This window comes from Harpegnathos saltator, unplaced genomic scaffold, assembly GCF_003227715.2.
Source record: "Harpegnathos saltator strain DR-91 unplaced genomic scaffold, Hsal_v8.6 scaffold283, whole genome shotgun sequence".
Lineage (NCBI taxonomy): Eukaryota > Metazoa > Arthropoda > Insecta > Hymenoptera > Formicidae > Harpegnathos > Harpegnathos saltator.
Window position 1 is genome coordinate 1150899 of NW_020230076.1, and position 11020 is coordinate 1161918.

The following is an 11020-nucleotide window of genomic DNA, read 5'->3' on the forward strand; positions in this document are numbered from 1 at the left end:
CGCATTATGTATCGTTGCCTGCGTCCCGTTCCCTTCGTCCTGCTTCTCAATTCAGCATCCTGTCCGCTCCGGACATTCACTCAGGGCACTGACAGTGGCCGTCGGTGAGCATTCGATCCGCTCGGAGGAGCACGTGTTAATTAACGCGATGAGACTCTGATTATAAATATCTCGCGAGTCGACGAAATATCTGAATTTTTAAAAAAAGCATCAGAAAAAATCACGTTGATGTTGTCATGGGTGAAATCTCACCCTGGTATATATTTTTTTATTTTCGAAATAAAAAAAGCCAAACGAATGCAATTAAATGCAATTAAATGTTATTTATCATCATTGAATATTAGATGAAAAGTAGAAAAGTTATTGTCCGTAGCGGATAATCTAACATTTAATAACGAGACAAAATTCACATGGGATGAATTCCACTCTTTAACGCTACCTGGACCTTTAATTATTCTCCGAAAACGGCGTCACAACAACTTTGACACTCTGTACAATTAGTTGCTAACACATTTTCTAATCGTACATATTCCTCTTTAATTAACATAAAGCTAACAAATGTCCGATGCTTCGACAGAGTAATTTTCTTTATTTTCAGTAATCAATAGAGTGCATCAATGTCGCGTACAGTTGAAAGGCCTCCTCGCATTCCCCTCGTCGTTCCGGAACCTTCGAGAAAAGAAGAGACGCCTAAGGGCAAGTCTCTCTTGCTTCAACCGCCGCCGAGGCCCGCAATGTTTACATCGCGCCGATTGTGTTGATCGGCTCGCGAGCGACGACACTTTTTGCCCTTCGTATCGTATTAATACTCGCGCGCCTCGCGTACTCGATCTCATTCCATCAGCAGCAGCCGTGCGCGATGCGCTCGTCACTTCCGTCTCGTGTAAGTGAAAGAAATATATCTCGTCAGTCCTCGAGATACTCAATCGGCATCGCATCGGCATCGCGTTGATTAACCGCACGGTCGAATCGCGAATATCGGTATTAGAAGCGTGAGTGAGTGAAGTCCGGAGGACTCCAGCAGCCGGGAAGCAGGACGCCGGCAGCGGTACGTCACGTTTCCAGGTATGTGAAATCATTTATTATGCGGGAGGTCTCCGATCGACGAGAGCGAACGTTTGATGAATTTTCCGGGAATAAAAAGTCGGAATTTCGCGCTCGGCATTCACAATCCGTCATCATCCGATTAGTAATCATGACTTTACCCTGCGAAAAATGATTCGTCGATCGACGTCGAAACGATGTCGAATCGACGTCGAAATCATCAAATCGATGTCGATTCGACATCGTTTCGACGTCGATCGACGAGTCATTTCTCGCTGGGTATGAATCTGCAATTACTCTCGTCAATCTCTGTCTATCTATCTATTTATTGCGTTGTTGTATACAAGAGATATTCATCCAGATAGAAACGGATAACGGTCTATGAACGCGGATCTCTAATTGATTATGTTCTTAATCAAACATTCTGAATAATTCCCAACTGTGTGAGTATATCGGTCTTGTATAGAATATTCAACGTCATACCACTTCTTAGACTGCGACCTTTTTTGTTTTTGGTCAGCGCTTCTTTCAAGTGTATTTACTCTCGTTACGGGATCTAAATTTAAATGTCCATTCGTAAAAGAGTATTTTCAAGAGCACACAACTGTTGTCTCCGCTTCTTGTTATCATTTTTTTTCGTCAGCTCTTTCAAGAGCTCCTATCTAGACTTTCAATGTCAATGAAGAAAAAAATCGTAACGAATATTCTCCACTCATCCCGACCAAACATTCTTTCTCTACCTCAGCTTACCAACTAAGAACGCTAAATTTTTGTTCCAGACGTTGCGGGAAGCAAATACGGCGGACGCGGATGCCGCACCGGAGGATCCGGTTCGGGCAGAGCAGAATGGGCCGGAAGGTAAAGTTTACAAGTTTCTTACACATCTGTGTTCAACTCTTTACAATCTTTGCCTTTGCAACTTGTTCCTCATCAGCTCTCTCGAAAGTTTCATGTCTCATTTAAATTTTCAATGTTGGAACAAAAATATAAAGATAAAAATTCCATATCAAAATACTTCCGTATTTTCGATTCGTCTCGATCAAAGATATTCTCACTCTACCGCAGGTTATCAACCGAGAAAATTATTTTTCTGTTTCAGTTGTTACGGAAAGCAACAGCAATCCAGCGGACGCGGATGCCGCATCGGAGGATCCGATTCGGGCCAAGCAGAGTCGGCTTGAAGGTAAGTTTACAAGTTTACTATAGTCCTTTGTTTGACTCTGTTGGCGATCTAGAGCTGGGATATTATTTTCGGCTCGATTTGAATTACGATCGCAGAGGGTAAACTACTCTTTTACTCGCCCGCACTTGTTGGTCAAATCTGATGAGCGAATGTGAATTTTTGTTACAGAGTTGAAGCGGAACGTGGCCGGCTCTGACTGCAAGTCGTTTCGGTGAGTCCAAAGTGAAAAGAGAAACAATATTCTGCATGACGGATGTGGGATTAAAAAAATATCGTTCGAGTCAATGCAAATTACAAATAGATTCTTGCATGTGTGTGTTTGTGACGTTTAATAAAATACATTGCTCGAAACAATTAGGGGATTATTTGATCGATAGCCTGCATTATATACGAGATTTAAAATACCGAATGATTTTCTTTTGATATTCATTTGAATAAGAGATATTCGTCTACAAACGCGATACCGTCATCAGTTGCTTTATTTTCATTTTTCAAGCGGACCGCTGAATTATTTAACGACAATTATTTGACAATATTCAATTGTCCGCGTAAAATATATTCATACGCATAAATGCCGATACCGTTGGCTACTTTTCTTTTATTTCCTTAAAACAGGCTGTAAAATTATTTGGCAATATTCAATACGATCCCTATTGTCTCGAGTAGCGTATAATGCGCCAGAAATTGCGCAAAATTGCGCCAGCGCACGCCGAGCTTGAGGTATCCTCGCTCGCGTGCCTTTGAATATCGCGACCGCGATTATTAATTTATGCGTTTTTTTACCCGCGCTCCTAACAAAGAAAGCTTAAATTCTCATTTCGCTAAAGTATCGCGAACATAAGCTTCGTTGTGACGGAACTATGATGCCTGAAAACTTTGCTTCGCTCTCTCTCTCTCTCTCTTTGTGCTCCCTCGGAGCGACCGGTTTCTAATTGTCTAATCTTTCTTCGCATGTATTCGCGAATATTCTCGTAAATATCGATACTCCCGCATTTTCGCGACTTTTCAGGCGCGATCGCGAAAAACGCCGTAAAAATCCGTTGGACGAGTCGATAAATTTTCACACGGTTCTTGCTCCTCGCCGATCGAATTTATAGAGTTTGTTTCGCAGCGCGTAAAAAGTTTCCACCGATGTCGACGTAAAACGTTCGTTAATTGACGCAAATATCGCCGCTTTAATACCGCGTATCGACGGCCTCGCGGAAGCGTGGCAAAAGTGTAGCAAACAACGTGGAACACGCTGCAAGATGAATGCTGCGCACGACATGGAGAGCGGCAGCACGGACATAGGCGGACATTGGTGGATCTAGTTGGATGCAACGGGACATCATCAATATCGGATCATCATCATCGGTGAGCGTTTGACTCAATGCTCGCAGAGAGCTCTTTTATTATTACATTGTGCATGCCGCAAATTTGCATTGACTTCGGTAACGAAAAATATATTCCGTGAATTATTGCCATATATTATGGCCATATATTATTGCCATATATTGTTGCCATATATTGTTGCCATATATTGTTGACGTATATGATTGCCATATATTATTGCCACATATTGCCCATGTATTATCGCCATATATTATGGTGGCCACTTTCGATACGTATATACATATTTTGAAACATTTTCTTCGGATATTATATCAAATCGGATTTTGCGTGTCACGTAATATCAGACTACACGGACATTATTGTTTTGATCATTTTGATTTCTTTGATATTCATTAAGAATTATCCAGAACGCAATTGCCATGTTAAATGACTCAATTGTCGTGTGAAATGTTTCGATTTTCATAAATTCGTATAAAATTTTTCATTTTTCACTAATTCACAGAAGTTTTTCACTTTTCATTAGTTCACGCTAGGGAAAAGATTCATGATCTCCTACTCCTCAGATTTCTGTCATTAATAACTCGATAATTGTTGCGAATCTCGCAAAACAGTATGGGACTTTTATGTTTGTCTCAACCCAATCTACATTCACACTTCGAGTTGGCAGCTAATTACCGGACATTTTGTATGATCTTTATGATATTAATCATACACAATGTCAATTCTTTTTTTTGCATATGTTAACATGTTAATTCATGTTATAAACGCGTAACAATGTGCGAGACCGTACTTGTCAAGTACGCTACTATGGTTGTAGCACGGACATAAACTGCCTGAAAGTAGATGTAGCACGGACTGCCACCACATGTAGGTTTTACCGCCGAAACTTGAAAGTGGATGTAGCATCGTAGTTCCCCTCTCAAAATATATGCAGATGGCGCCCTTTCCCGGTGTCGGGAAAGTCGGTGTTGCCGAAAACGCCATGTTAGCCGCTCTCACGTTCCCTCTCTGCACGAATTCAGTTAGTTAATAAGTTCAGCAGTGCAGCTAAAAAGAACAGATCAACTTTTTGTTATAATTTCTGCTCTCTCTAATGCCAGCGGCACACGGTGCTTGTTTTCGTGCTGGATTGCTTGCTGCAAGAAAATACTGCCTTCTGATTGGTACATTTCGGAAGATGGATGGATGTGTGCCGCTGGCTTTACTCTCTTTTCCTCTCTCTAAATATATATTTATTTAAATTTTTATTAAATCATATAGAATACGAATCATTAAATGTTATAAATGCTTTGAACGCCGTATAACAGCCTTCCTTTCAAGGCTCAAAACGTTTATAGTCTCAAGTGAACCCTACCAGTTATGGTTAGAAACAAGATAGCATATGCATAGTTCATGCTTGACTACATCAAATCCAACAGAGAGTGTCGCTACTGTGTATACTGTGACCGTGGTCAGTTATGGCGCGGGCTGCGGGGTGATGTGTCGTTCGAGGAACCGTTGCCCGTAAATTTTCGTGATTTTGGCTCGCTATAGCTGAGTCGCGCGTTTCAATCGTCGCTAGCGGTAGTGCCGAAAGTGAAATTCGCGCGTGTATTACAGTAGAATGATGTACAATAGCTGTGGAGTGAGTCGTGGAAGTACCGAGTAAAGTTTCATCCGTTCGCTATGTGACGGCATTTCGGGTTTCGTGTTGCTGAGATTCGCGTTCTCGACTCACCGATTGAGTCGAAATCTGTGAATTATCGTTAGATATGAATAATCTAACGCGTATGTGCCGTAGCATCGTTCAATATCTGCTAGAAGCGGTCATCTGCTTGATCGTCGGGAATACCCAGCCAAGCTTCGTAACCGTTTTTCATCATGGCCGACTTTTCGAATCGTATGGCTGATTATTCGAATGAAACATCGTGATAGGTTCGACGAAGCGACGAGGACGACGAGGACTACGAGGACTATGAGAACGACGAGGACGATGAGAACGACGAGGACAACGAGGACGACGAGAACGACGACGAGGAGGACGAGAACGACGACGAGGGATTAATCCGCCAGTGATACGTGTTCATCGAGTTAGTGCCCAAGTGAAAAGTGAAATAAGTGGAAAGTGATAAGTGTTGTAAAATGGCCTGTAATTATTATTAAAGTGAAAGTAGTTGTGCTACGAAGAAATATTGTTAAGTGTCCTTGGATATATTTTATGTTGCCGACTAAAGAGTAAGATTATTTTACATTCATCGTATTATAAAATTCAAAATTGTCCCCATTACGATACCGCGTTCTTTTAACTTGCCAATAGGAAGATCAATTCTTAGAACTACCGCTATCCATGTAGAAAATTGTCGATTCCTACAATTGACTCCAAAGATAACCACCTCCATTCTGTGAATCACACGTCTCTCGACAGAGGGAGCAATATGCACGCTTAGGCCCACTGATTTGTTTTCGCATCGATCTATCTTGATTTAACCGCTTTAAATTCTCCATAACGAGTAGTTGCGGTTTACGGAAATCTTAGTTATGCTGGATCTAGATTAAAACATCATTCATTTTTCGTTCTTTATCACTTCATGACTCGTCATTTCTGAATCTATCGCTTTTCCATCTTTCGTCGCCTCTAACTCCGAAAGACGTAATCGCAGCTCAATGCGATTCACCAGGAAATTTATTATTTTGGGTCTAGATTAAAAAATCTTATAACTCATATGTCGGTAATTAATATTTCGTAACAGGTCATTGTCGAGCTTGTCACTCTCCCATCATTCGCGACTTGTAACTCCGAAACGCGTAATCACAGCTGAAAATAATTTTGCAACTTATACTCGGTAACAAGTTATTCTTGCATTGATCGACCGTGACTTACCGGCTTTCATTTCTCGATTACGAATATTCGTACGACGTTGCAATTTCTGAGGATCTTTCTTATATTGGATCTAGATTAAAACTTTATTATCCAAATTTCCACATTTAACATTTCATTTCCGTGCTTGTCACTTTTCCATTATTCGTGAATTACATCTCCGAAACGCGTGATCACAGCTCGATGCGGTTTGCACCGATCAATCTTATTTCTAATTTAGATTAATGTTTTATGACTAATAATTTTATAGCTCATATCCGGTGACTCGTTATTTTCGCACCGGTCGGCCTTTCCGCTTTAATTTCTCGATAACGAATACGCGTACATTGTTGTATTTTGTGAGGATCTTTCTTATTTTCGGTCTAGATTAAAACCTTATTATGAATATTTCGATATTTAATATTTCATTTCCGTGCCTGTCACTTTTCCATCTTGCGTGGTTTATATCTTGGAAACGCGTAACCATAGCTCGATGCGGTTTGCACAGATCAATCTTATTTCGGGTCTAGATTAATGTTTTATGACTAATAATTTTGTAGCTTATATCCGGTGACACGATATTTTCGCATCGGCCGACCTTGAACTTTCCGCTTTAATTTCTCGGTAACGAATGCGCGCACCTTGTTATAATTTGCGAAGATCTTTCTTATTTTGGGTCTAGATTAAAACCTTATTATGCATACTTCGATTTTTAATAGTTCATTTTCATGCCTGTCACTTTTCCATCTTTCGTGGTCTATATCTTGGAAACGCGTAATCATAGGTCGATGCGGTTTGCACGGATCAATCTTATTTCGGACATAGATTAATGTTTTATGACTAATAATTTTGTAGCTTATATCCGGTGAAACGTTATTTTCGCATCGGCCGGCCTTGAACTTTCCGCTTTAATTTCTCGGTAACGAATGCGCGCACCTTGTTATAATTTGCGAAGATCTTTCTTATTTTGGGTCTAGATTAAAACCTTATTATGCATACTTCGATTTTTAATAGTTCATTTTCATGGCTGGGGATTTTCCATCTTTCGTGTCTTATATCTTGGAAACGCGTAATCATAGCTCGATGCGGTTTGCACGGATCAATCTTGTTTCGGACATAGATTAATGTTTTATGACTAATAATTTTGTAGCTTATATCCGGTGACACGATATTTTCGCATCGGCCGGCCTTGAACTTTCCGCTTTAATTTCTCGGTAACGAATACGCGCACCTTGTTATAATTTGCGAAGATCTTTCTTATTTTGGGTCTAGATTAAAACCTTATTATGCATACTTCGATTTTTAATAGTTCATTTTCATGCCTGTCACTTTTCCATCTTTCGTGGTCTATATCTTGGAAACGCGTAATCATAGGTCGATGCGGTTTGCACGGATCAATGTTATTTCGGACATAGATTAATGTTTTATGACTAATAATTTTGTAGCTTATATCCGGTGAAACGTTATTTTCGCATCGGCCGGCCTTGAACTTTCCGCTTCAATTTCTCGGTAACGAATACGCGCACCTTGTTATAATTTGCGAAGATCTTTCTTATTTTGGGTCTAGATTAAAACCTTATTATGCATATTTCCATATTTAATATTTCATTTTCATGCCTGTCACTTTTCCATCTTTCGTGGTCTATATCTTGGAAACGCGTAATCATAGGTCGATGCGGTTTGCACGGATCAATGTTATTTCGGACATAGATTAATGTTTTATGACTAATAATTTTGTAGCTTATATCCGGTGAAACGTTATTTTCGCATCGGCCAGCCTTGAACTTTCCGCTTCAATTTCTCGGTAACGAATACGCGCACCTTGTTATAATTTGCAAAGATCTTTCTTATTTTGGGTCTAGATTAAAACCTTATTATGCATACTTCGATTTTTAATAGTTCATTTTCATGCCTGTCACTTTTCCATCTTTCGTGGTCTATATCTTGGAAACGCGTAATCATAGGTCGATGCGGTTTGCACGGATCAATCTTATTTCGGACATAGATTAATGTTTTATGACTAATAATTTTGTAGCTTATATCCGGTGAAACGTTATTTTCGCATCGGCCGGCCTTGAACTTTCCGCTTCAATTTCTCGGTAACGAATACGCGCACCTTGTTATAATTTGCGAAGATCTTTCTTATTTTGGGTCTAGATTAAAAGCTTATTATGCATATTTCCATATTTAATAGTTCATTTTCATGCCTGTCACTTTTCCATCTTTCGTGGTCTATATCTTGGAAACGCGTAATCATAGGTCGATGCGGTTTGCACGGATCAATGTTATTTCGGACATAGATTAATGTTTTATGACTAATAATTTTGTAGCTTATATCCGGTGAAACGTTATTTTCGCATCGGCCGGCCTTGAACTTTCCGCTTCAATTTCTCGGTAACGAATACGCGCACCTTGTTATAATTTGCGAAGATCTTTCTTATTTTGGGTCTAGATTAAAACCTTATTATGCATACTTCGATTTTTAATAGTTCATTTTCATGCCTGTCACTTTTCCATCTTTCGTGGTCTCTATCTTGGAAACGCGTAATCATAGCTCGATGCGGTTTGCACAGATCAATCTTATTTCGGACATAGATTAATGTCTTATGACTAATAGTTTTGTAGCTTATATCCGGTGACACGATATTTTCGCATCGGCCGACCTTGGACTTTCGCTTTAATTTCTCGGTAACGAATGCGCGCACCTTGTTATAATTTGCGAAGATCTTTCTTATTTTGGGTCTAGATTAAAACCTTATTATGCATACTTCGATTTTTAATAGTTCATTTTCATGCCTGTCACTTTTCCATCTTTCGTGGTCTATATCTTGGAAACGCGTAATCATAGGTCGATGCGGTTTGCACGGATCAATCTTATTTCGGACATAGATTAATGTTTTATGACTAACAATTTTGTAGCTTATATCCGGTGAAACGTTATTTTCGCATCGGCCGGCCTTGAACTTTCCGCTTCAATTTCTCGGTAACGAATACGCGCACCTTGTTATAATTTGCGAAGATCTTTCTTATTTTGGGTCTAGATTAAAACCTTATTATGCATACTTCGATTTTTTAATAGTTCATTTTCATGGCTGTCAATTTTCCATCTTTCGTGGTCTATATCTTGGAAACGCGTAATCATAGGTCGATGCGGTTTGCACGGATCAATCTTATTTCGGACATAGATTAATGTTTTATGACTAATAATTTTGTAGCTTATATCCGGTGAAACGTTATTTTCGCATCGGCCGCCTTGAACTTTCCGCTTTAATTTCTCGGTAACGAATGCGCGCACCTTGTTATAATTGCGAAGATCTTTCTTATTTTGGGTCTAGATTAAAACCTTATTATGCATACTTCGATTTTTAATAGTTCATTTTCATGGCTGTCAATTTTCCATCTTTCGTGTCTTATATCTTGGAAACGCGTAATCATAGCTCGATGCGGTTTGCACGGATCAATCTTGTTTCGGACATAGATTAATGTTTTAGACTAACATTTTGTAGCTTATATCCGGTGAAACGTTATTTTCGCATGGCCGGCCTTGAACTTTCCGCTTCAATTTCTCGGTAACGAATACGCGCACCTTGTTATAATTTGCGAAGATCTTTCTTATTTTGGGTCTAGATTAAAACCTTATTATGCATATTTCCATATTTAATATTTCATTTTCATGCCTGTCACTTTTCCATCTTTCGTGGTCTATATCTTGGAAACGCGTAATCATAGGTCGATGCGGTTGCACGGATCAATGTTATTTCGGACATAGATTAATGTTTTATGACTAATAATTTTGTAGCTTATATCCGGTGAAACGTTATTTTCGCATCGGCCGGCCTTGAACTTTCCGCTTCAATTTCTCGGTAACGAATACGCGCACCTTGTTATAATTTGCGAAGATCTTTCTTATTTTGGGTCTAGATTAAAACCTTATTATGCATATTTCCATATTTAATATTTCATTTTCATGCCTGTCACTTTTTCCATCTTTCGTGTCTTATATCTTGGAAACGCGTGATCATCAGCTCGATGCGGTTTGCACGGATCAATCTTATTTCGAACCTAGATTAATGTTTATGCAATAATTTTGTAGCTTATATCCGGTGACACGTTATTTTCGCATCGGTCGGCCTTGAACTTTCCGCTTTAATTTCTCGGTAACGAATACGCGCACCTTGTTATAATTTGCGAAGATCTTTCTTATTTTGGGTCTAGATTAAAACCTTATTATGCATATTTCCATATTTAATATTTCATTTTCATGCCTGTCACTTTTCCATCTTTCGTGGCTATATCTTGAAACGCGTATCTCAGCTCGATGCGGTTTGCACGGATCAATCTTATTTCGAACTAGATTAATGTTTTACAGCAATAATTTTGTAGCTTATACCGGTGACACGTTATTTTCGCATCGGTCGGCCTTGAACTTTCCGCTTTAATTTCTCGGTAACGAATACGCGCACCTTGTTATAATTTGCGAAGATCTTTCTTATTTTGGGTCTAGATTAAAACCTTATTATGCATATTTCCATATTTAATATTTCATTTTCATGCCTGTCACTTTTCCATCTTTCGTGTCTTATATCTTAGAAACGCGTGATCTCAGCTCGATGCGGTTTGCACGA